Source organism: Panicum hallii, chromosome 8 (genome assembly GCF_002211085.1).
Source record: "Panicum hallii strain FIL2 chromosome 8, PHallii_v3.1, whole genome shotgun sequence".
Classification (NCBI taxonomy): Eukaryota; Viridiplantae; Streptophyta; class Magnoliopsida; order Poales; family Poaceae; genus Panicum; species Panicum hallii.
Window position 1 is genome coordinate 7,566,058 of NC_038049.1, and position 27,846 is coordinate 7,593,903.

Here is a 27,846-nt window from a genome sequence, read left to right on the forward strand (position 1 = left end):
ATCGAAGTGATTCCATGCCGCCGCTCGCCGGAGGAGCCCGAGGTCCACCTCAACATCGACGACCCCCTTCCGCCCCACCTCCGGCCAAATTGGGTACTGCAATCGCACCCCCACATCTCCATGGTGCTCATGCGCGTCTTATCCGTCCACGTTCGGTGCCCCTCGCCGGGAACGTGAGCACGCCACCACGGCCGCCGCCACCCCTCGCCGCCGGCCATGCTCCACCACTATTTCTTGTGCACATCACCTACCAACAGGAACCGCATGTCCTGTACACCATGCAGGACTTGTTCCTCCCCACCAAAGACCTCGCCGCAGGCGAGAACACGCCGGACAGACCGGCCGGCCACCGTCGTGGGCTAACGGGGACCCATTTGCAATTTACTTTTCTGTTTTAAGGACCTTTAGGCAAAAATCCGAGGGCCTCTCTGTAAACTCCTTTTTCAATTCTTGTTTGCAAAGCAGCCAACTTGTAAAATTGATAGGAATTCATAGCAACATCCAAAAATTGTCAAACCTATTTTGTTGGAAACTAGAAGTCAATCTCTACAAGTTTTGTTAATAGAGTCTAGTTTGGAACCAAATGCTTTTAAAGTTATTTTAAAGTTTAGAAAAAGGGTATCTTGTGCATAACTTTTGCGAAAAAGCTTATTTTCTTGTGATTTTTGGTTTATAGCCTGTCTAGGTGATGATTAAGCTTGTGTAAAAATTTCATACTCAGTACTGCTCTGTAGTTTAAGTTCTTTTAAACTTTTGCAAATCAAATTTGAAATGGTTTGAATTTATTTAAGCATGTTTCTAAAACTTTCCTGCTTAGATCCTTCTAAAATAACTCAATCTATTGATAATGAGTTCCTAATTAAATTTTCAAGAAATTAAAGCTCTGTTTGCTTAATGTTTGCATTTAAACTTGAAATTTGAATTTAAAATTCAAATGATTTAGTTTCTATTTTCAGAAAATTATGAAAAATTCACAATAAGCTTATTGTTAGAAATGAGCTTATCCACCAAAAATTCAAAGTCAGAACCTTTATGATTTTCAAAATAAAAATCAAACTTGTTAAATTACTTCAATGTAATTCTATTAATATGACAATAGATTAAATACAAATAGTAGCTTTGGATTCCACCCCCCCTCTCTTGTTGTTCTATGAGTTTATGTTGTTAATTTGTTGGATTGCAACTTTATTGTGAAATAAAACTGTTAACTCGAGAACCATCTAATCAAGTCATTGCATATCATGTAGAGTCAATGATACTCGACGACGGAGACTACGAGCTAGTCCCGGAACAAGAGCAAGGGTTTTCTGAAGACCCAATAAACATCGTCGAGACTCTAACTGAAGCTCCGAACCAAAGTTTGGAAGTCTCTGACACCATTGACTCTAGCCCCGCTCAAGAAGGTAAGCCCCGGTGCATAACCCAATATTTTAATTTACTACAATTTTATGCTTATATATTATATCTTGCATTAAGTCTAGGAATTGAAATGGAACCCTAGATGCATTGATACTAGGAACCTATGTATTGTGCCTGAGTCCTTATCGGATAGATGCTTTGCTAATAGGACCAGTAGAAGTCGGGTGATTTCCTGTCACTCGTGCAATATAGGAGTTGAATGATTACTATCTTGCAATCACTATAAGGATCATGGACGGGGTCATGTGCAGTATCATGACTCGGAAGGTTACTCAACTGATAAAAGTTGATAAGGTCACAGTGTGTGGTAGTGGTAGCTAAGCGTTTGAAAGTACTAGCCACATGCCGCGAAATATGGTAAAGCGGTAAGCCTAGTAACCAATCGGCCCGAGGAGTGGACATACCTCCCACCACTCGTAATTTGGTTTTTCTCACGCACCGACGTGCGGGAGTACGTTCCACGCAGCAGACAGGAGTACGGTCATGTAGTCGCGCTACAGACGTATGTCCTGCACAATTGGTGTGCGTATGGTCCTACAGTCGCTTGTGGTGGCCCTGTTCCACGAGTCGAATTGAAAGGCAAACGGTTGCTTTGGAACGATCTTTGGATGTTCCAAGTGTGTGAGTTAGGTTTACCCTTGCAAGGTTGAAATTCGATTCAGGAATCGTCCATTTCTCGTGGAGATTGAGACTGCTTATTCCTTCTGCCACATAGAGTAAGAACAGTAACCATTATGGAATAATCTGGATGGATGTTAATCCCTACCTTGTTTGTCTAGAATAAGTGCTTACCTAGAATGGTTTATGAGACTAGAATCTGAAAGCTAAAATATGAAAGTAGATCATACTCTCTGTTGCTTTTCAGCTGAAATTAAACTCAGAACCATTACAAGCCAGCATAAGTCTAGCTACATGACTAAGTATACCATGACCCGGTTAAGTCATGCGGAGTATTAATATACTCAGTCTTGCTAGGAACTTGACAAGCATGTTTAGCTTGTCGTTTTAAACAATGTTTGTTTATTACTTTAAGTTTGAACCGGTTTGTAATAATGTTTAATACTCTGTGAATTAAAAGTTGATGAGCTATTGAGCGACTGTAAACTCGCCTTCGTGCGAGGTAAACCTGCTTCGATCCTGTTGAACCGTGGTTGCATTGGGCGGAGACCCGACAGACCAAGGAGTTGTTCCATTTGAAGTGCGTTGAGTTAATATCGGCTGTATAGCGATGACTAGCGCACTTGAGCTGGAATAATTCAGGCGGTTCTGCCACATAAAAAGTCCAAGTCCTTTTCCAATGCGGAGAGGGACTCGGAATTGTTGGCCTCCTGAGGTTCAGTGGCCGAATTGCGTGGACCGAGTCATGATCGGCTACGCAAGTCCTCAGATTGGAGCGAGTCCGATCCAAGCGTGGTTGTTGCAGCATGGGGTGGAGTCGCGTTGAAAACGGACTCCTCCTCAATCTTCCTGGTGGAGCCATGGGTCAACAAGTCATCGAGATTGTCGACAAACTCGTCAAGCTCATTGTGAAAACTTGTTGCGAGTGTTTTCAGCTTCATGACGTTGATGGCGAGTCGACGGAAATCGCCCGCGCCGTCTGCAACGCAGACCCATGAGCCAAAAATGAGCGTCGTGCCCTCGGGGAGCATGGCACTGTGAACTTGAATGATGCCATTGAGTTCCCCGGTGGATCTTCGATGCGCACCCTTACCTGGCGCACCAGCTATCGGTGTTTTACCGGCTACCCACCGAGAGGTATAACTGAGGTGGTGAATTTTAGGTAGGGTGGCGCCGAGATCAGGAACTCGAAGGTGCAAGGAACACGAGGTTTAGACAAGTTCACGCCGCGATGTGCGTAATACCCTACATCCTGTTTGGTGGTTTGTATTGCCTTGGGTGTTGATGTGTTTTGAGGGGGTCCCTGCCCGCCCTTATATACCCGGGAGGACAGGGTTACATGAATCCTAGTCCGACACTAGCTTAGGAATCTAACTCGAGTACAACTCGAGTAGCTTCCTTCTGTATTGACTAGTTCTACTTCGCATGCGAGTAGTATACAACACAGATAAGGTATAGGACATGTCCTATCCCCTATTCCTGTATGAACTACATTATGTACACAGTCCCGTAGTCCCGGGTCTGACAACTAATTATACTCGTGTTTGAGTATATTACAACAGATATAAGGTATGGGATATGCCCCATCCCTATTCTACAATATTCTATACCATGTACGCGGTCTCGTGGCCTTGGGTCTAACACAGGTGAATATAAAAAAGAAAAGGCGAAACACACCCCAAGGGCAAAGAAACACAATTGCGGCCAATCAGGGAAAAGCACACAGATCAAAGGTCACACAAAAAAGAGTAAACCAACTTAACTCCAAACGGATCATTATGTCATTACATTAGGGCCCACCTGTCAGCATCCTAGCCAAAGAGCAGTGGGAGAGGTGGTTACCAGGGATCGTCGAACCCCAGTTCGACCGAACCACCTCTAGCACTGTTCGTCTCCTATCGTGATGTTCTGGCCTCTGGTGCTCTCCCAAGGTCGGTTGCGCCTGATTCCTGTGAAGATAATTGCCAAAACCACCTTAAAGACATTATTAAAGGAAGAGTAATGGCTCACTTATAACACACACAAGAAGACTTGAAGCTCCACTACTCCAAGGTGAAGCCCTGCCTAACTAGTTCATTAGAAATAGGGAGAGAGTGAGGGGTAGTCTGGGGAAGTGCTAGTCTTGTCAGCACTCTTTTTCAAGCTTGTGCCTTGACGGATGCGTTCTACTCTGAAGTAAGTGCTCTTAATTTCGATATGGTACTCAAGTTTTTTTATTAAGTTACATTTTTACTCTGCTTACGGGATCATGGTTCGCTAGTTAAGTAAATGCTTTAGTCTAAGATTCTGGATAAAGAAGGAAGTTCTTGGCCGAGGCTAAACTAATCGATAGTGTAGACGTGGTGTCTAAGATAGAGGTTACCTATGTTTGCCGTGTTCCCAACGGGTTGTCGATGTAGGCGGTAGGTGATGATATCCCTATCTATTCTTTGCAATCCTCCATATTCGGGTACGTCGTAAAGCTGTAGGGCAGAGTCACTTGGTCTACCAGGCATAAGCCGTGCCCGAAATAAGCAAGTAGAGTGTGAACCTATCTTATCCCAAGATCCTTATTATCCAAAGGAAGTTCTCTCTACCCACGCCTACATCATTCTTGTTGTCCTTGGACTAACTAGTCTTCAAGAATAGTACTCACACGTTCCCTGTGGATTCGATATCGTGGAATACTCCCAGATGAAAGCTACTTCGGTATCCGTACACTTGCGGATTTAACTATGATGCCTAAAAGTACGAACTCACATATTATTGAACTAACCATTGGTCAAACTACATCTTGTAACATTGAATGAAGCGATAGTGCACATCTAAGCATGAAAAGAATCGATGCTCATAGCCTAAGAGGGGAGAGGGGTGAATTAGCCAAACTAAAAAACTTAATCTACAGCTTACAATAAATTGCACAAACAAAACTTGATCATACTATCTAGATGTCCAAGTACAGTTTAACAAGTGTATAACCCATCCTGATGAGAACTTGACAGCCTCGGATACAACCATTCAAGCAAATCAGCAGGTGAGCTCATTCCTATGTACTTTATTTTATGATTTTGAGAATGGTACGCTACATAATACTTTTATTGTGCTTAGGAATTATGGGGAAGATCAGGGAGGACTTGAGAACAAACTTGGAGGAGGAGGGAGACGGCCCACACGTCCAAACCAAGTTGGAGGCTCAGTACACCTCGAGCTCGAGTCCACCTAAGATTTCAGGAGCAGACTTCAATGATTTGGACACCCAAGTCGCATACGGACTCCGTTTTGGATGTTCTTTATATGGATGGAAAGCTTAGAATATAACCTTTCCAATGCCACCAGTTCCACATTGAAATTCGTCCTGGATCAAAGGGAATCGTCAAAACAAATTAAGATACAGAATCTGTCTAGGTGTTGTGCCGCCTATTTCGGACCGTTGGCCCCTATACCTTGTTGGAGTCCATTAGGGACGGGTCCAGAGGTCCTTGGCCGACCCTAGTTATTTATAAACTATATTAATCCAGTATTAATCCACTTTAGGGTTTGGATTTTTCTAAGATTAATGATGTCTTGAACAGTTCGCCGTCATCGGTTTGTGAGAGCCCAACTTGTGAGCTTAATCATTCATCTGTAATCTTTTGTTGCGTTCTTTCTCGTTCTTGATTGTGTTCTTTGATTCGCAGGCAAGTATTAGCCTTCATGGCAAGGTCAACTGGGAAGCATGGTTGATAACCAAGAGATGACATGATGCTTCGATTGTGGGCTCAGGTCTTGTTAATCGGAAGCCGGATCGCTTGTGTTGGGTTATCGACAAATGGATAGTTATCCTTCTGATGGAAGATCAGGCACCCTCACATTCCTGTCAAGTGGTAATCAAAGACTCAGCTATTACTGTCAGGCTTACCCTAGTTAGTTTGTGCCATCATCCAGAAACTTCAGCAAATTACCCTACAAAAAAACACGTTCGTCATCGTTCCCACTGTCCTAAAACCCTATTTTGCCTTGCAATATTCTGTTTGGTTTGCTTTTCTAAATTTTAGTCCCTCGCCATGTCATTTTATTCGTCATGTCTAGGTCTTGTTCATTGGTGCCTAGTTTTGCTTGCTGATTTGTTGTTGTGAAGATAGTAGATCAATTATTCTTGTGCTGTGCAAAAGTTTATTTAGATAGATCGCAACTCATTGAAACATTTGTGTGTATTTTTGTGATGTCTTTATCTTGCAACACATTCTGGTCAAAAAAGAAAAGAAGAAAAATAAAGTCGAGGTGCAGACAAAAAAGACAAAAAAGCCGCACCAAAAAAGGAAGTAGGAAAACAGTAAAAGAAAAGAAAAGGAATTCAGAATTGCTTGCATGGTTTTGAGTCTATTGTGCTAAGCTATAGTTGCTTGCTTGAACTAGGTCTGAGCGAGTTTAGGCCGGCAATATAGACTAGCTTGGGACTAATTTTCAGCTTTGCAATTCTGAATTGAATTATTGCTAATCCTTCCTACCATATTTTGCCTACCAAGACCTCCACATATATTCTTCTGATCCACTTAGGTCTGACTTTGCAATCGTGGTACCTCTCCCTCGCGGTAACTATCATGAACCAGCCACCGGCTGTACCGCCCTGTGCATTGCGTTGGTAAGATCCTTGTAAGAGCTTGGTAAGACACGTTTGCGAGGGAGCGATTCCACTATCCATGCATAGTAATTGATAGGATAATACTTTGTATGCTCTCCTATTCTTGTTAACAATGACAGTAACCAAACACCTCACGGAACATGTTCTACATGATGACATGAAAGACTACAAGGACCAGATCATGGAGGGTGTGAATGAAGCAATTCAAAGGCTGCCACTCAAGCATTTGCCAAGCAGAATGTAGACTACATCACTGCAGCTACATCTACTCATAGTTGTCGTTACATTCTTTCATCCGTTCCAACTTATGATGGTATAGATGTTGATCAGTATATTGCTTGGGAACTAAAGATCGATAATATTTTTGCACAATATCATATGTGTAAACGAAGGAAGATTAATAATGCAACTAGTGTTTTCACTAATAGCGCATTAATTTGGTGGGATGACTTGTGTGCTTTGGATAAACCTAAAACTTGGAATGGTCTGAAAATAAATATGAGAGAAAATTTTTTTCAGCAACATTTAGAGGAGGCTGTCTCGATTGCACCTCCTCCTATGCCTTACCTTTTGCAGGACATTGCACAAATGAAAGTGGATCGTGCGGAAGAGAATGAAGTGCTTGCTATGTCAACTCTTTTGATGAATTGACTTTGTCTACAAATCATGCTATCATAGAGCAACATTTAGTGGAACCTTTGATTGATTTACCTTTGTCACACGATGATTTGCTTCTTGTTCCTTGTAATAAACTAAAGTTGTGTGACAATGATTCAGTTATTCGTATGCCAAAACTTGTTCATAAGCATGATATACTTGCTTTGGAGTCATATACTTGTGCTGAAAATAATGTGTTTCTTCCTATTGCTAATGCACATGATGAGCAGAAGTTACTGTCTTCTTTAAAATTAAATACGTTGAGTTATATTGACATTGATGTTCTATGTAATCTGAATTATTTGGAGGAGAGGCTTTTTACACATTCTGAATTACCGTGCTTGAGTAGCAATACATATCACTTTCTTGGCAAACATACTTGTAGAGGAGATTATATGGTACATCGAGTTTACATATGTTCAAATCTGATTTCGCCTTTGGCTGTACACGCAAGAAATGAACTGGAGGGTTGCAATAGCATTAATCTTGAAAATCTTATCTTGTCAAATTCCGCTAGTTCTGTTTTAAAGAAACAGGTCAAATTAAAAGAAAGGGAGCATTATTGGGTATTACGTACCATATCTTCGACAACTACGGTCAAAACAACTACATTTTGCTTGAAGAAGGGGAGGATGATGAGAACATGACAGCCTCGGATACGACCATTCGAGCAAATCAGCACGTGAGCTCAGTCCTATGTACTTTATTTTATGATTTTGAGAATGGTATGCTACCTAATAATTTTCTTGTGCTTAGGAATAATGGAGAGGATCATGGAGGACTTGAGAACAAGCTTGGAGGCGGAGGGAGATAGCCCATACGTCCAAACCAAGTTGGAGGCTCAGCACGAGCTCGAGTCCACCTAGGATATCAGGAGCAGACCTCAATGATTTGGACGCCTAGGTCCCATACGGACTCCATTTTGGATGTTCTTTACATGGATGGAAAGCTTAGAAGATAAAATTTCCAATGCCATCAGTTCCACATCAAAATTCATCTTGGTTCAAAGGGAATCGTCAAAACAAATTGACATACAGAATCTGTCCAGGTGCTGCGCCACCTATTTTGGGCCGTTGTCCAGTGCACCTTATTGGAGTCCATTACGGACGCGTCCAGGGGTCCTTGGCCGACCTTAGGTCTTTATAAACTTTAGTATTCATCCACTTTAGGGTTTGAGTTTTGTTTAGTTTAATTCATCCACTTGTGAGCTTAATCATTCATCTGCAATCTTTTGTTGCGTTCTTTCTTATTTTTTGCTTGTGTTATTCGATTCGCATGCAAGGGTTAGCCTTCATAGTGAGGTCAACTGGGCAGCGCACAGTTGATAACCAAGAGATGGCATGGAGCTTCAATTGTGGGCTCGGTTATAGGATCAAGGATATCGACTAGAGGGGGTGAATAGGCGGTTTTAACTAAAATCACAGACACTAAGCAAATTTAATTAGTAGCACAAGTGAGCCCCTATTTCTATTAACTCCTATCACTAATGGGGTTTTGCAACCTAGGGTGACAAGTAGCAGTTCAATCTCTAGTAAATTTCTCAAAATAAATTGCAAGAATAAATTGAGCAAAGAAATAACCAGGCGCGAGACAAGAATTTTTCCTGTGGTATCAATAACTTGCCGATCACCCCTAATACACGTTGAGGTGGACTCAAAGCTTCATCCGCTCCTCAATGAAGAACCTCTCTGGATCTTGAGCCGGCTTGAATCAATGAGCCTCTCCAAACCTTGATTCCACTAGAGTTGCTCTTCACCACTCCGGCGAGGTGAGCACAAGGACCTCTCACAAACCAAACCGGTCAACTTCACAATCTTCTTGAAGGGCTCAACAGTTTCACCTTCTCCAAGCCATCTAGGGAGCGGCAATTCCCAAGAGTAACAAGTCGATGATGCTTGCTTGAAGACTCCCTAGTGCCACAAAGCTTAAACTCTTGATGCAATACACTAGGATGCTCTCACAATCTCAAGAATGCAACCTCTAAGCAAAGAGTGAGAGAGAGAGGAGATGACTGGCTCAAGAATGTCAAGAAAGCTTTTCAAAGTGCCAAGAGACCTCACCCACTGCCGGGAATGAGGTATATATAGCCACTCCCTTAGAATCTAGCCATTACCTTCAAAACCCGTCGCAAAGTTATCGCGGACTGTCCGCCTCACAAAAACCAGACTATCCGTCATTCAAACCCAATGGCTAGAAGCGCAATAAATGCATGTCAGAGTCGACCGTTATAGCCCTGGTGGACCATCCGCCTCACAAGGAGCGGACCGTTCGCAGTTCAAAGAACTCAACACACAAAACTCCCTAAGTTCTATCTGGTTTCTAAAATTAGCTGGTGGACCGTCCTTGCCCCCTGGGCGGACCATCCACCGTTCAACTTTCCAGCGCAATAGGAATCACAACATTTCTAGAAAAGAACTTAGTTAGCTGGTGGATCATCTGCCACCCAGGGCTAGACCGTCCGCCCTTCAATTTTTCACGACCAGCCAGAAACCTCAAGTTTTCTGCTATGATTTTGCAAAGATGGCAGACAGTTTGCCCCTCTGAGCCGAATAGTCTACCTCACCGTGTCAGCACACATTTTGAAATCCAAGTTGCCATTTTTCAAACATAGTTAGCCCTCATGCATGCAATGCAAGTGTTTGAGAAAAATTGCACTATAGAACCATCAAGCAAAGGCACAACGACCCCTCTTGATAGTACAACTATCTACCCTATTAATCCGATCATTTCTCATCCACTAATCACCTTATGACTGGCAAAAATAGAGAATCTCTAGTATATACCTTTGCCTTGAGCTTTTCCCTCAACATCATCTCCAAGTTTCTTCATGACATTTATGCATGCACATTTTCCTCTTGGACAAACCTATACTCATTTCTTCTCAAGAAATTGTTAGTCCACAAATGTTATCATTAATTACCAAAACTTGAATTAGGGGCCTAGATGCTTTCATCGGGTGTTGGTATTTCTTAACGTTCATAGAATAATCAGCAAGCACACGGAGATACTGCTATAGCACTTCACCTATGAGAGTATTCAAGGGTATATCATATTTCCTCGAGGAACGGAGGTACTATCCTTCTAACTAGTTCGTCCAAGGACAAACAAGAGTAAAATAGGCGAGGACAATGTCGGTGTCTTACCGCCACGCCCACCGAGGGATACCCCCGTGGTGGTGAGTTTGTAGGTAGGGTGTCGCTGAGATCAGGAACTCGAAGGTGCAAAGAACATAAAGTTTAGATAGGTTCGAGCCGCCGAGAGTGTAATACCCTACATCTTGTGTGTAGTTTGTATTGCCTTAGGTGCTGACGTTGTGTCTCCTGATTGGAGGGGGTCCCTGCCCGCCCTTATATAATCTAGGGGGATAGGGTTACATGGAAGTCCTAGTCGGATACGAGCCCAGGAGTCCTATCCGAGTAATTTTCGAGTAGTTTCCTTCTGTTCCGACTAGTTCTACTACTATTCGAGTAGTCCTACTACAGTACGAGTAGTTACAACGGATGTGGGGCGTGGGCCATGTCTCATCCCTTATCCTAAAATATGTACGCTATATGCACAGTCCCGTGGGCCCGGGTCTGACAAGCCCCCGAGCTCTTCATAATCGAGTACAGCAGTCTTTCGAGTACTTCTGAAGGCGTCTTCGAGTTCTCCCGGACTCCATCTTGAAGGTGTCTTCCGACTACTTCCTTGGCTTGATTAAGGCTGTAAGGTGCTCATGCCCAGAGTAGTTGTCAAGTCTTCTTATATATGGGATGCGATTAAACTTGCACTCCATATGGACTAGCCCCCGAGCCTTAGGTTGACTGGTAGAATCAGTCTAAGTGTCAATTTAGTCTTGAATCTTCTATCCTTGTCTTCCAAAAGTTTTGAAAAATAAGTCGCTGATGACACGTATCCCTGCAGCACCCGAGCCTTGAATCCAAATCCTCAAGGTTTTGAATAAAGGATCCAAAAAATCATGGCGTGCAATGTATGACGATAAAGATTTGATGCTTAAGATGGGTAAATTGGTTCAGAAATTCAAAAACTGTTTTTTCTAGGATGAATTCCCTGAAAAAATGGTTAAACAAATAACTTCTCCAAAAAGCGCCCTAAACTACCGCTCAAATCAAACCTTGTTCCTTGAGTACCATGTGACACCCCGCCCCTGAGCCTAGGAGCTAGATGAGTCATAGGAGATACACCTAGTAGTCGGTGGCACCTGCCCCCAAGTCTAGGCATTGACCAAGTTGCCCCTGGATCTTGAACTGTCGATGAAGCCGACGAGTCGGAGTCGATTCCGACTAGTTTTTAAGTGAGACGAGTAGTCAAAGTAGTCGCTAGCCTGTAATACTAGTTGCGAACTAGTAAACGCGGTGTTATGGGAACAAAACCCCTTCAGTAACATAGAATACTAGCCGAGAACTAGTAATCTAAGCGTTACTAGAAGTATGGGAGCGAGGCCCCTCCAGTAAACTTGCACGTAGTACCAGTCGTGAAGCAGTAAACGGAGTAGTACTGGAAGTATTGGAGCGAAGCCCCTTCAGTAATATAGTAATATAGAGTACTAGTCGAGAAGTAATAATGTGAGCATTACTGGAAGTATGGGAGCGAGGCCCCTTCAATAAACTTGCAGGTAGTACCAGTCGTGAACCAGTAAACGGAGTAGTATTGGAAGCATGGGAGCGAGGCCCATTCAGTAAACTTACATGTAGTACAAATCGTGAACCAGTAAATAGAGTAGTATTGGAAATATGGGAGTGAAGCCCCTTCAGTAACATCGAGTACTAGTCAAGAACTAGTAATCTGAGCATTACTGGAAGTATCAGTAAACTTGCACATAGTACCAGTCATGAACCAGCAGAATGGAGTAGTACTGGAAGTGTTGATCTCCAGTCGCCTACAGAAGATGATTCTTTGGGTGGGCCATGGGAGTTCACATGTTGCCATGCGAAAATGACACAGTTGGCCCGAAGGAAGTGACGACGAGGTCCTTCACGTGAGTTTGATCAGTTCCTTGGTCGGGTTGTGATAGGTTGTATGTTGCCATGTGAAGATGTTGTGGTTGGCTAAGGATGAAAACAGTGTAGATGCTCGATATTCCAGGAGTTTAGGATCTTATGGCCATCAGGGTATTGTAAGCGATACGACCCTAGTCCTATAACGTTATACATGATGAAAGGTCCCTCCCATCATGAATTAAGCTTGTGCTACCTGGTTTCATCCTGGATGTGGCGAAGGACCATATCTCCAACGTTGAAAGATCGTCGTTGAACATTCCGATCGTGGTAACGAAAGACACCTTGTAAGTAGCGGGCCGAATGGAGAAAAACATTGCATCGGACTTCTTCTGCCGAATCAAGTTTGAGATGTTTTGAGTCATCATCCTCTCCTTCTTCGTACATCTCCAGTCGAGGAGACTGCCACATGACATTAGCCGGTAATATAGCTTCGGACCCATAGACAAGAAAGAAATGTGACTGTCCTATGGCTTTGCTTCGTTGCGTGCGAAGCCCCCAGACTACTGACGAGATCTCATTGATCCACTTGCCGCCCTTTTTGCTATTCTCGTTGTAGAGTCTTTTCTTCAAACCATCAAGGATCAAGCCGTTAGCCTGCGGGTGAGCCACTAAAACATACTTGACCTCAATGGCATTGCGTTCACAGAACTCCCAAAACTGATGCGAGAGGAAATTGGATCCTAGGTCCGTGATGATAGTGTTGGGGAAGCTGAATCGGTGCAAAAATTCGCAGATGAATCTAACCACTTAGATCTATAGAGAGCTTTGTAATTGGCATGTACTCGATCCACTTCGTGAACTTGTCGATGGCTACCAACACATGAGTAAAACCTCCTGGCGCAGTTGTCAAGGGCCGTATCATGTCCAGGCCCCAACATGCAAATGGACATGAAGGTGGTATGGTAATAAGGTTGTGGGCCAGGACGTGGGGCTGCTTGCTGAAGAAGTGGCAGTTTGTGCACCGGCAAACAAGTGCTTCAGCGTCTGCCAAAGCAGTCAGCCAGTAGAACCCAGATCTGAAATCTTTGCCAACTAGTGTGTGGGAAGCAGCATAGTTCCCGTACACGCCTTTCGTGAATCTCCTGGAGAATTTATCTGCCTTCCTCCATGTGGACACACTTCATGAGTATGCCTGATGCTGATCCATGCTTGTATAAGTTGTCCCTAACTAGAACGTACCCTTTGCTATGCCTTAGGATGCATGTGGCCTCAGCGCTTTTTGGGCCGACGCTCGGGGGTAGTTTGTGCTCCTTGATGAAGTCGAGAAAAGTCACCCGCCAGTCGACCTCGATCATCAAAACTTCTCGGTCAGGTTTGAATGCACCCTGAGTGATGGTGCTTTGGTTTGGTAGCTTGATGGATGGGTGATGCCACTCGTGGATGAAAACTCCTGGTGGGATGTTAGCTCGATCAGAATCTAGTTTTGAGAGCACATCCGCTCCCACGTTGTTATCGCAAATCACATGATGAATTTCCAGCCTCGAGAACTTGTTCTCAAGCTTGCGTATTTCTGCGACGTACGTGTCCATAGTGTCCTTATTGACATCCCACTCTGTTAACTAGTTGGACCACCAGTAAGGAGTCACCGTAGACAAGTAGTCCTTGATGTCTAGAGAGACTGCCAGGCGTAGCCCATGCAATAGTGCCTCGCACTTAGCTTTGTTGTTCAAGACCTCAAATAGTCTTTGGAACACATACTTGAGTTGTTCTCCTTTTGGGCTGATGAACAGTACTCCCGCACCACCACTTCCGAGCTTGAGTGAGCCATCGAAGTACATCACCCAATGCTCTGGCTGGTTAGCTGGGGCTTCCACTTAGTTTTCTCGTCATTCTGCCATGAAGTTGACTAATGCCTGCGACTTGACGGCCGTTCGGGCTTCAAGTAGAGAGTAAGAACCCCTAGTTCCACTGCCCTCTTGGAGATGCACCTGCTGGCATTCCGATTGTGGAGGATATCCGCCAATAGGAAATCAGTGACCACCGAGATGTTGTATGCGTCGAAGTAGTGGTGAAGCTTCCTGGAGATGATGAGTATAGCGTAGAGTAGTTTCTAAATTGTCGGGTAATTAACCTTGGATTTAGAAAGGACTTTGCCGATGAAGTAGACAGGCCACTGCACACGAAAGGCATGGCCTTCCTCTTGGCGTTCCACCATGATTGCCGTCCTGACGACGTGAGTAGTCGCGGTGATGTAGAGTAACAGATTCTCGCGTGGTTGTAGAGCTGTTAGGATGGGGGGCAACTACAAATGATGCTTGAGATCATCCAGCGCCTGCTTCGTCTCCTCGGTCCACTGGAACTTGTCGTGGCAATTGAGCAATTTGAAGAAGTGTAATCCCCGTTCTCCAAGTCGTGAGATAAATCTAATCAGGGCCACCATACAGCCTGTGAGCTTTTGGACAACCTTGATCATCCGTGGAGCATCCATGTCTATAATGGCGGTGATCTTCTCTAGGTTTGCTTCAATTCCATGGTGACTAACGATGAAACCGAGTAGTTTTTCTTATGGCACGCCGAAGATGCACTTGGTTGGATTAAGCTTCCATCAAAACTTGCGTAAGCTGTTGAAGGTTTCCTCGAGATCAGGGATGAACTCATCGTGGGCTCTGGTCTAGATGACCACATCGTCCATGTAGGCTTCAACATTGCGATGTAGCTGATCAGCAAGGCATGATTGGATAGCCCACTGATAGGTGGTGTAACATCCCGGGTTTGCACCCAGAATGTTATTGTGCAAAATTCGTGAATTTCAAAAAACTTTTCGTGTTGTGCCTTAGATAGAACCTAATATAAGCATAAGTTCTCTCTATCTCAAAATCTTAGTAGATTAACTTGTCACTTTAAATTAAGGACCAATAAGATGTTAGTGTGAATAATTGGTGTCATTTGGATTTAGTTGCAATTTATCTTGTTTGAAATTGTTGATTGGATTTTATTTGAATGGTTTCCAATTTTTTTAATTCAATTGAGTGGAATTTGCATTTGAATGGGCCATTCAAATTCAAATTCAAAAGCTAATCATATAAACACCCCGTGGGCCAACAGCCCAAGCCAGCCCAGCTTCTTACTCCCTCTTTCCCGCGAAGCGTAGCGCAGCCACGCGGCCCACGGCCACCACGGCCCAGCCCAGCCGGCCTCATCGTCGCGCCCCTTCACCATTCGCCCAGGGCAGCTGACAAGCGGGGCCCGCTTGTTAGCTTTCCCTTCTTCCTCCCGCAACTCCCCTGGCTCCGCTCGCTCCGCCCCGCCACAAGGCAGTCCAACCACCGCTCCCTTTCGCCTGTGCCTCTGCCTCGCCTACGTCATCGCCGCGGCCCTGCTCGCCTGCGTCACCGCGCCTCGCCTCTCCCCACTCCGTGACACGGGAGCGAAACCGCTGCGCCTCCCGTGTTGGCCACCGAGCCGCGCCACCAACCCTATCCGCGCCACATCATCGCGATGCCGCCACGCGTCCTGGCACGGAACCCTAATCCGCCGGCCACAGCCACACCCAAACCCTAGCGCCACCATATAAATCCCCCAGCCATAGCCGCAAAACCCTATAGCCCCGAGAGTTCACCCTGTCCACCGCCGCCACCACCATATCAAGGGAGGGTGAGGAGAAGAAGGAGCAGCGCGAGGAGGAGGAAGACGCCGCCGCGCCGGAGCACCTTCACCAAGCCTGCGCCCGTACGACTACACCGACATGGCTGCACGCCCTGCACAGCTTCGAACTGCCTGCTCCAATCCGCCACCGCGTCACGCCCCTTGCCCGCGAGCCCCACCGGTGAGTGTCGCCGCCGCTCCCATCTCCCTCGGGCTGCCGATGATGCCGATGATCCCTTCATAGCCAGCTCTAGGATCCCCCTTTCCCCTTTCGGCCTTCATGCCGCTCTTGTGCCGGAGCCCGTCGCGCTGCTCGTCGAGCCTGCAACTGTCGTCGCCCTTCGCCGCTGCATCGTGCCGCGGGCCCGGAATACCGGTGCCCCGCGCACGGCACGGGCATGCCGCGGCCCTGGGAAGGCAGAAAACACACACGTGCGTGCGCACCCTCAGCGCGAGGCCGAGCCGTGCCCCCACCTCACCGCGCTGCCGCTAGGCCACGCCCACACAATGATGCGCCATGGATGCGCCACAACCCCGTTGTGCGCGGTCACCCCCAGCGCGGCTGCAACGTCGCGTTCACGTCGCGGCCAGGCCCTTTCGGGCATTTCCTCGAGCACGCTCTGGACGCGCGCCACACACATGCAAGCTCACACACACATGAGACCACCCTAGGCTGAGCTGCACCGGTTCTCGTAGCCACACCAGATTTGGTGAGAGACCGACAAGCAGGCCCCGCCTGTCGGGGGGAAGCGTGGGGCACCTGGGCCCGCTCCGTCACAGAGAGAGAGGGGAGATGCACCGTAGGCCAGCCTGCTAAGCCGAGCCGGCCTGCACGCCTAGCCAGCCCAAAAACCTGAGCCGGCCTACGGAGCCGCTAGCCGAGCTGGCCCATTTGAGCCAAGCCCAGCCGGATTGGGCCTTGAGCCGGCCTAATTGTTTTAGGCCCAAGGTACGAGCCGAGTTCTTTTCCTTTTTCCTTTACCCGGCCTGTCCGAGGGCCCCACCTGTCAGCCTCAGAGGCTGACCCGTGGGTCCCACTGACCGGCTGACATGTTGACCGTTGACCAGTCAGCGTTGACCGGTCAACACTAACATCAGTAGGGCCCACTGCTAACATCGGCAGGTACTGACCCCGGGTAATGTCATGCTAACATCATGCTGATGTTAGCATGCCACGTGGCATGCTCTGGTGCTGCCACATGTCACTGCTGAGTGATTTTCTTTTCCAAAATTCATTTATTAATTTCAGGAATAGATTTTCCTTAGAAAATTCATAATAAATCGACCGGACCCCTGAAAATTATGAAACCAGTTCCATAATTCCTCTAAAATCATGAACTACCTGTTAGAGTAGGTTTTGTGGTGATTTGGGTCTTAATTGGTGAGATTTGTGCATTTTTGCACTTTGATCCTTGCCCTTACTCGTATTTACGAATAGGACCCAACTTTGACCGATGGCCAGGACTACCTGGAAGCCCAGGAGGACTTCGAAGAGCCGCTAGGTTCATGCCCATCTATGATCTGAATACCTATTAGGCATTGCTTGCTAGATATGCTATCGCTACTTGTGTAATTCTATTGAGATGAACCTGCATAGCCTATCTTATTTACCCGTACTCCCTACAATCCTATCACACTTGTTTAATATATGAAATGCCTTGCCGTACCTTGAATGTGTATGTGTGGGAATGGATGGATAGTCTTGGCGTGAGTGGAGATACACTACTCAGGAGTTGGTGTTTAGGGCTTTTTAGCCGGGAGCGGGTGAACTTAACTCGATCATGGATCGAGGGCTTGGGGTGTGTATCTTGGCACACCCTATGGAGTACCTGTGGTGGGTACAACTTGTTGGATACATGGTTGAGGTGTTGGGGGCACTTGTCAAGGGTGCAGTTGCGGACCACCGTGGTGGAGACGCATATGACGAAGATGCCCGCTTCGGCAGTTAAGGACCGGGTGAGAGTAACTATGATTTATGCGAATATGTTAAGCGTGCACACCTCTTACCCATTATGAGGGTGGGCCCGGTCTGGGGCTAGCAAGTGCGGTACCAAGCCGGTAGGAGGATCGAGTATCGGTGTAGGGGAAGGAGGTGCTGACCTCACGTTCCCCGAGACGCATGGGAGGCTTCACAGTCTCGGGGCGACCTCTTGTGGGAGGCTGCGCCCAAGACTTGGGAAAGCTGGATGGTGCCGTGGCTCCTAGTCCTATTTTAGTAGACTGGTGTTTCATTGACTAGTCGGCTGATCTCCGACTGGTGTTGATTTGAGTGGGTCCAAGTGTACAACCCCTGCAGGGTGAAATCTATACGTATAGCCGCATCCTCGGTCATGGACAACCCTACTCTTCTGTTGCTCTTATTAGTTAGTGTTACCCTTGATTTACACCTCCCTCTAGAATGACTCCCTGCCATGGGGCAGTTGAGATGCGAGGAGAGGGAGTCCTCGCATCGACTTGGTTGAAATGAACCGGATTCCCGAATCGAAGAATCCGATTCCCTGTATCATCGTGATAGTCCCTGGATCAAGCGCTATCACATACTGAACTCATTTCAGGCATAATATCACAGTCATGCTCATTGTGAGGTCAAACACGGGTTTAATTATTACATAAATCCAAAGGATCTGTAGTACGGGATTTATTACAAGCCTCTCGGCTAAATCGAACAAGCGGAAGGCGCAAAATGGTAGCTAGGTCTTTGGCCGTCCTCCATCTTCGGGAACCACCTCCACAGGCGACTTGAGCATAGCTCGGGCCTCAGTCGTACCATCCGTCGTCGTTGGGGTCGAATTCCGGATCGGATCCTGCATCGTACCAAGCTATCCCCAAGGAATGGGATAGGTTCACGTCACCATCTGTATGCAAGCTTTTTGTGGTCTATACTACGGATATAACAGAGTTCAAGAGGTAAAGCTGGGGTTTCCCTATGCATGCAATACAATATATATATATAAGAAAACACATCTCCTTACGTTCCCGACTCGGTCTCTTCCGGCATTCCGGACTCCCGGTCACACACACCTTCCAAAACCACCAAGTCGATGCGAGGACTCCCTCTCCTCGCATCTCAACTGCCCCCTGGCAGGACAATATTCTAGAGGGAGGTAGAAATCATGAGTAACACTAACTAATAAGAGAAACAGAGGAGTAGGGATGTCCATAACCGAGGACGCGGCTATACGTATAGTTTCCACCCTGCAGGGGTTGTACACCTGGACCCACTCGAATCGACACTAGCCGGAGATCAGCCGACTAGTATACGAATCACTGGTCTACTGAAACGGAGTTAGGAGCCACGGCACCATCCGGCTTTCCCAGGTCTTGGGCGCATCCTCCCACGGGAGGTCACCCCGGGACTGTGAAGCCTCCCATGCGTCTCGGGGAACGTGAGGTCAGCACCTCCTTCCCTTGCACCGATACTCGATCCTCCTACCGGCTTGGTACCGTGCTTGCTAACTCCGGACCGGACCCACCCTCATAATGGGTAAGTGGTGTGCACGCTTAACAAATTCCCACAAGTCATGGTTACTCTCACCCGGTCCTTATCTGCCGGAGCGGGCATCTTCGTCAAAAGCATATCCACCACGGTGGTCCGCAGCTGCACCCTTAACGGGTGCCCCAAACACCTCAAACACGTAACCAAAACTGTACCCGCCACAGGTACTCCGTAGGGTGTGCCAAGATACACACCCCAAGCCCTCGATCCACGATCGAGTTAGGTTGCCCACTCCCGGCTAAACCCTAATCACCAACTCCTGAAGAGAACCACTTCACACACGCCAAGACTATCCATCCATATCCCACACATACACATTCAAGGATTTTCAAGGCATTTCATATAATAAACAAGTAAGATAGGTTGGCAAGGAGTATGGTTCATAAAAGAGGCCATGCAGGTTTATCTCGATATACATATATACACATATAGCGATAGCATATCTACAATCAAATGCCTAATAGGGATTCAAATCGTAGATGGGCGTGAACCTGGCGTCTCTTCGAAGTCCTCCTGAGCCTTCGGGTAGTCCTGGTCGTCGGTCAGCTCCTCGCGGACGGGTCCTATTCGTAAATACGGGTAAGAGTAGGGACCAAAGTGCAAATATGCACAAAATGCAGCGAATAAGATCCAAATCACCACAATGCCTATTCTAACAGGTGGTTCATGATTTTAGAAGAATTATGGAACTGGTTTCATAATTTTCGGAGGCCCGGATAATTTATTATGAATTTTCTAAGGAAAAACCTATTTCTAAAATTAATAAAAGAGTTTCAGAAAAGAAGCCGTTAAACAGAGACACGTGGCAGCACCAGGGCGTGCCACGTGGCATGCTGACGTCAGCATGACGTCATCAGGGGGGTCCGGGATGATGACGTCAGCAGTGGGCCCTGCTGGCGTCAGCGTTGACCGGTCAACATTGACCAGTCAACGGTCAACGGTCAAGGTGGGGTCTGCGGTCAACGGGCCCCACGGGTCAGGCCGGAAAAAGAAAAAGAAAAGGGCTTCATTTTGGTTCTAGGCTGGAAGCGGAGATGGGCCGGCTCAAGGCCCATCGGCTCGGCTTAGGCTTGCAGGGGCAGCTCGGCCCACAGCTCAGCAGGCCGGCTCGGGCAGCGGGCTGGCTAGGCGCAGTGAACGGCTCGGCTTGAATCCTTCGCAGGCCGGCTTCTAACCTCCGTGGGCTGGGCTCTTCGCTTCGGCTTCTCCTCCTCGCGGCCCGGCGTCTTCGTCCTTCTCCTCCGTGCTGACAGGGCGGTCCCACTTGTCGGCCACCGCGGGATCCAGTGTGGCAGGCCCGGATCCAGTGCAGTAGATGAGAGTGTGCGTGTACATGTGGCGCCGAGGGCGTGTGCGAGTGTGAGCGCCCGAAGGGTGCTGGGGGAAAAGCCTCAACGACTTGGCCGCGACGCGAACGCAAGGCGGGGGTGCGGTCTGGCTCGGTGCACGCACGCGCGCGAGTCCTGGTTTCCCAGGGCCGCGGCGTGGCCGTGCCGTGCGCGGGGCGCCGGCATCCCGGGCCCGCGGCACGCCGCGGCGGCGGTAGGCGACGGCGGTAGCGGGGAAAAACAGCGGCGCGTCGGGCTCCTGCATGAAAAGGCGGCACGGCGGCCGGAGGGAAGGGAGGTCCTACGGGTTACTACCGAGGGTTCATCGGCGGCCCATGGCTCACGCCGGCAGCAGAAGGGAAGGGAAGGGAGCGGCGGCGGCGATCCTCACCGGTGGGGTTGAAGGGAGAAGGGCCTGGTGCGGTGGCGGGTCGAAGCTGGTGGGTCGAGGCCGTGCAGGAAGGGCTGCGGCATTGGTGTCGTCGATCGGGCGCAGGCGCGGTGAAGCTCCGGCGGTGGCGTCGGTGGCCTCCTCCTCGGGCTCTTCTCCTCCTCTCCTCTCACTTCTCCTCGTGCAGCGGCGGCGGCAAGGCGTAGAGACACGGATGGCTAGGGTTTTGGGCGGCGGCCGAGGGGTTCTTATGGGGCGCGACCCTAGGGCTTGCGGCGCGGGCCCGGACACCGAGGGCGGCGATGCCCGGCGTCCGTGCCACGGCCACGCGGCGGCCATCAGGCGGTTGCAGCGCGGCTAGGGTTTCGCGGCGCGGGCGACCGAGGCGCGGGGGTGCAAAAAGGGGCGCGCGTGGGTGGTTACAGGGTTGTCGCGGAGCGGGGCGGCGCGCGGGCTGGCGGCTGACGTGAGGGAGCGGGGCCGCGGCGGGAGGAAAGAGGAAAAGGGGAGCGGCGGTTGGAGCTCCTGTCGCGACGCGGGGGCGAGCGGCGACGCGGGGCGGAGCGAGCCGGGAGAGAGAGAGCGGCGGAGGTAGAAGGGAAAGCTGACGGGTGGGGTCCTCCCGTCAGCTGCCACGGGCGGAAGAGGAAACGGGGAGAGTCGCGACGCTACTCGACGGTGGGCTGGGCTGGTTCGCGTGCGGGGAGAGAAGGGGAGAAGGGAAAACAGCTGGGCTCGGGCCGCGTGGGCTGGTGGGCTGGGCTGGTTCATGTGCGGGGAGAGAAGGGGAGAAGGGAAAACAGCTGGGCTCGGGCCGCGTGGGCCGGTGGGCTGGTGGCCACTAGGGGTGTTAGAGTTTATAGTTTGGATTTGAATTTGATTGGCCTATTCAAATTTAAATCCCACACATTTGAAATAACAAATGGGAAACTCCAATCAAATAAAATCCAATAATAACTCCAAATCAAGTTCATCCGCAAAAAGTTTTTGAAATTCACAAATTTTGCTATCTAAACACCCTAGGTAAACATGGAATGTTACAGACTCCCCCCCTCACAAGAATCTCGTCCCCGAGATTAAAGGTTTACCTGGTCTTCGAAAAGGTGTGGGTATTTCTCCTTCAGATCGGACTCTTTCTCCCAAGTGGCTTCCTGTTCGGTGTGATTACTCCAAAGAACCTTGCAGTAGGGAATGGAGGTCCTCCTAGTCTCCTTGTCTGCCCGGGCCAGAATCTTCACGGGATACTCTACATACTCGAGCGTTTCTTGCAAGTCCACTGCCTCTGGGGGTATCGTCTCATCCGGCACTCGCAAGCATTTGCGTAGCTGAGATATGTGGAAAACCGGATGTACCCCAGCAAGTCCTTCTGGTAGCTTCAGTTTATACGCCAATCCTCCGATCCTTTGGATGATCGGATACGGTCCAACGAACCTTGGAGCTAGCTTCCCGTTGACATGGAACCTCTTGGTGCCTCGGAGCGGTGACACCTTCAGGTATACGTGGTCTCCGACTTCAAATGAGAGGTCCCTCCTCTTGTCGGCGTAGCTCTTCTGTCTGCTCTGCGCTATCTTCAGGTTTTTCCTGATCTTGGCGACATTTTCCTCGGCCTCTACGATAGAGTCTGGACCAAAATACGATCTCTCCCCAGTTTCTGACCACATCAGCGGTGTTCTGCATTTTCTGCCATAAAGTGCCTCGAAAGGTGACATCCGCAAACTGGCCTGGTGGCTGTTGTTGTACGTGAACTCAGCATAGGACAAACTCTTTTCCCAATCGCTTCCGTAGGCTAACACACACGCTCTAAGCAAGTCCTCGAGTATCTGGTTCACTCTCTCGGTCTGCCCATCGGTTTAGGGGTGAAAGGCAGTGCTGTAGTCTAGCTGAGTCCCGAGGGATTTATGCAAACTCTGCCAGAATTTCACGGTGAATTGAGGGCCTCGATCTGATACTATGCTTCGTGGTGCTCCGTGAAGTTTCAGAATGTTCTCTATGTACAGCTCGGATAGTCGACTCACGGTGTATGTGGTCCTGACGGGGATGAAATGTGCCACTTTGGTTAGGCGATCAACGATTACCCAAATGGAGTCATTGCCCTTCAGAGTCCGGGGTAATCCTGTTATTAAATCCATGCAAATGTCATCCCACTTCCATACGGGAATATCGAGTGGTTTCAGCAGACCGGCAGGGCGCTGGTGTTCAGCCTTGATTCTCCTACAAATGTTGCACTTGGCCACGAATTCAGCTATGTCTGTTCTCATGTCATTCCACCAGAAATGGTCCTTCAGGTCTTGGTACATCTTCGTGCACCCTAGATGTATGGCGTACCTGGAGTTATGCGCTTCCTTCAGAATTTCGGCACGGATCTCTTGATCCTGGGGAACACATATGCGATCTTTCAGCCATACGGTCCCTTGGTCGTCGACTCTGTAGTCGGTCGCTCTACCATCTCGCATTGCTCGCTGAGCTTCTGCAATTCTGGGCATCGTCGCTGAGCTTGCCTGATTCGATCCTCCAGATCATACTTGACTGTCATTGCGTTCAGGTGCCCTTGCTCTACTATTTCTAACCTCAGCCTCTTGAGTTCATCGCACAGTGCGGGTTGCTCATCGCGAACCATCAGGTTGCTGCAATAGTGCTTCCTGCTTAAGGCATCTGCTACGATGTTAGCTTTGCCGGGATGGTACTGAATGTTCAGGTCATAGTCCTTGATCAGCTCTAACCATCTTCTCTGCCTCATATTCAGCTCTGCCTGAGTGAAGAAATACTTCAGACTCTTGTGATCGGTATAGATATCGCACTTGTTGCCAATCAGGTAGTGTCTCCAAATCTTCAAGGCGTGCACTACAGCTGCGAGTTCAAGGTCGTGGGTAGGGTAGTTTTCTTCGTGTTTCCTTAACTGTCGGGAGGCATATGCAACAACTTTGCCATCTTGCATCAGCACCAACCCAGGCCTTGACGAGAAGCGTCACAGTAGACTACGAAGTCCTTCCGGATGTCCAGAAGAGTGAGGACTGGGGTAGTAGTGAGTCGGGTCTTGAGCTCTTGAAAACTGGCTTCGCACTTGGGTGACCATACGAACGGCACGTTGTTCTTGAGTAGTTCGGTCATGGGTTTGGCAATCTTGGAAAAGTTCTCAATAAACCGCCGGTAGTAGCCTGCCAAACCTAGGAAGCTTCGGATATCGGTGACGCTCTTCGGCTGCTGCCACTCAGACACTGCCTCGATCTTCTCGGGATCTACGGCAACCCCCTCTGCAGTCAACACGTGGCCTAGGAAGGCAACCTTCTCTAGCCAGAACTCGCATTTACTAAACTTAGCATACAGCTGGTTCTGCCTCAGCCTCTCGAGCACTATCCTCAGGTGCTCAGCATGTTCTTCGGCTGTCTCCGAGTAGATCAAGATGTCGTTTATGAAGACTACGATGAACTTGTCCAGTTCTTCCATGAACACCTTGTTCATCATGTTCATAAAGTTGGCGGGTGCATTGGTCAGTCCGAAAGATACCACGGTGAACTCGTACTGGCCATATCTGGTCACGAACGCTGTCTTCAGAATGTCACACTCCCGGATTTTCATCTGATGGTACCCTGATCTCAGATCAATCTTGCTGAAGAATTTGGCCTTTCTCAACTGGTCAAGCAGATCATCGATTCTGGGTAGCGGATACTTGTTCTTGATGGTCACGGCGTTCAGCGATCGGTAGTCGATGCATAACCTCATGCTTCCATCTTTCTTCCTCACGAACAACACGGGTGATCCCCATGGCGATGAACTAGGCCTGATGTACTCGGTGAGCTCTTCTGCGGACATGCGGTAGGGTCGCTTCGCGATCAATGCCGTCCCTGGCACGAGGTCAATCACGAACTCGACATCCCTGTCCGGTGGTAGACCCGGCAGCTCCTCGGGAAACACATCGGGATACTCGCAAACCACTGGCACGTCTTCGAGTGTCCTTTTCTCCAAGTTGTTCAAATTGTACACCTGAGGCACATCTCGGGACTTCAACGGTTCCACTTCAATCTTCTTCCCACTAGGGTGTTCCAGGGTCACCAACCTAGGCGAGCAAGATATGATACCCTTATGTGCAGTCAGCCAGTCCATCCCCAAAATAACATCTATCCCCTCTGATGGCAGTACTGTCAAATCAGCTGTGAATGGCAGTCCCTGAATCATGATCTTCACTCCCTTACATGCTAATGTGCACCTATGATCCCCCAGTGGGGAGCTAGTGATGATAGGATGGCTTCTTGGGGTCATCGGAAGGGATTTTTGTGCAACACACTTTGAAGAGATGTAGGAGCAAGTGGCTCTAGAGTCAAACAACACCAAGGCTTTAGAGCCGTTGATAAGGTACTCACCTGTCACGACGTCGGGGGCATCCTGGGCCTTCTCCTCAGTCAGGTGGGTGAGGCGGCCACGGTCTGCGGAGCGCGGAGCTTGAGCGGGCCTGCCGGCGGAGCCAGGCGCGCGAGCTGGGGTCGAGGTCTTCTTCTCGGGGCACTCGTAGGACTTGTGGCCCGGTTTGTTGCAGGTGAAGCAAACAAACGGCGTCGAGCCACTGTTGGTCCTCTGTGCCGGCTGCTGGCGGTGGTAGCTGCCTCCTCCCTGGTTCTGTCCTCCGTGGGTCCTATTGCCAGAGTAGTGGTTGCCTCCCCCACCGTAGTTCCTGCTCGGCTGACTGGAGCCGGAACGGAAACCGCTCCTCGGTGGCAGAGGTGGCGCGTTCCTTGCCTTCTGGAAGGGCCGGTCTCGTACCTGGTGGTCGGTCTGGCGCTTCTTGTTGCGCTGACAGTCTTCCCATCCCAGTCTCTCCCTCTCCACAGCAATGGCACGGTTGACCAAGCTGCGGAGCGATGGGTACTCGCATCCCGTCATGATCTGACGGATGCCGTGGTGAAGTCCTCGGAGAAACCAGAACTGCTTCTTCTCCTCGGTGTTGGTGTCATCTGCAGCGTACCTCATCATCTTGGTGAAGTGGCGCTCGTACTCCTCCACCTTCATCGTACCCTGAGTAATGGTACGAAACTCCTGGGCCTTCTGAATCATCACTTGCCGGGGCACGTGCTGCTCACGGAATGCCCTGGCAAACTCCTCCCACGAGATGTGTGCGGGGTCATGGTGGGAGTCACAGTAGCTGTCCCACCATGACTTGGCGGTACCCTCAAGCTGGTGGACTGCGAGTGCGACGCACTCCTCGTCGGTGCAGTTGGTGAGGTCCAGCTTGGTCTCGATCACCCTCAGCCAGTCATCGGCCTCCAAGGGGTCCTTGGCGTAACTGAAAGTCGGGGCCTTCAGGCGGATGAACCTCTCGATCTTGCGCTGGAGGTCCTCTTCAGGCGGGCCATGACGGTTGGCCCCATGGTTCCTCTGATCAACTGTCTTGGCCAGACGCTGGAGTAGCTGAGTCTGCCTGTCCATGATCTCCGCGAGTGTCGGCGGTGGTGGCGGTGGCTGCTGTGCTGGCTCAGCGTCGATTTCCTCTTCGACCTCCTCTTCATCGGCTTCGTCTCCACGACGTGCCTCCCCAAAGGCGCGGGGTGCGGCACCCGCGGCAGGTCCTCTGCCTCTTCCACGCCCTGCTGCCGGGGCACGTGCTGGGGCAGCTCGTCCACGCCCACGGCCAAACGGGTGGCCTCGCCCGCGTGCCTCGGCAGCGGCTTCCTCCTGGGCGGCTTGCTCGAAACGGGCCATCAAGCGATTGGATCTCCGGATCGACATTTCCTGTATAGGGTGAAGGGGAAAAATTCTCTCATGGAAACGTCGGCACTCACCACCCAAAGTAAAAGAATACACACATAGGCAAACATGCCAATTATCCGTAAAGATGCAAGAAATAAAGGCAATAACAAAAATAAAAACCATTGCCGAAAAATAAATGCGAGAATAAAGAGACATAACATCCATCCATTTAGACATCATTCAGGCAGTACCAGGAATCACCGGTGTTATCTCGAGGTCAACACATAAGCCTTCAAGATAACACCCCCAACTCACACTCTAAGAATACATCGTGACTGCTTACAAAAGAGTGGTGACTCCTATCGTGTCTACCTGGACTCGTGACATCATAGGACGCTAGCCGGAAACATGTCATCGGCTCAGAACAAGACTCATGAGAACTCTCGCTGGAATGGACCATCGGCAGTTATCTATCCTACATCTACCCCTACCTAAGACACTGACTCACTCCCTAGTAGAAGGTGACGCGTGGCTTCTTATAGGACAGCATGCGCTTGTACTCCTCCAGGTAGTCCTCCGGGAAGATGGCATCGATGGCTGCGACGGCCTCCACCACCTCCTCGGTCTCGATCGCGGGCGGCATCTCCTCATGAGGGCACAGGTGCAGGCGAAGCTCCGTGGGGATGAGCTTGAAGTCCTCCTTCCTCACCAAGGGCTGACTCTCCTTGGGTAGCTGGTTCCTCAGCTCGTGGATCTCATCAACGCGGATGGAGTCGGAAATCTCCCACGTCTGCAAGGCGCGTGCGGCCTTGTCGCAGAGGTACACGGTGGTACGGGTCAGCAAGGCGATGTTCTTCTTGTTCCTCTCCAGCCGGGTCTCCAGTTCCTTCACCCGGTCCTCCACCTTGGCCTCGAAGTAGCCGTGAAGGGTCATAAAGTCCTGCTGGTCGTCCACCTGAGTCTGCAGCTGGCGGCACTCGGCCTCACTGTCGGTTGCCCGGTCCTTGAGCTTGCTGATGGTGGTGAGGTAGTCCTTCTCCTTGAGCTTCCACTCGGCCTTCTCCTCCCGGAGC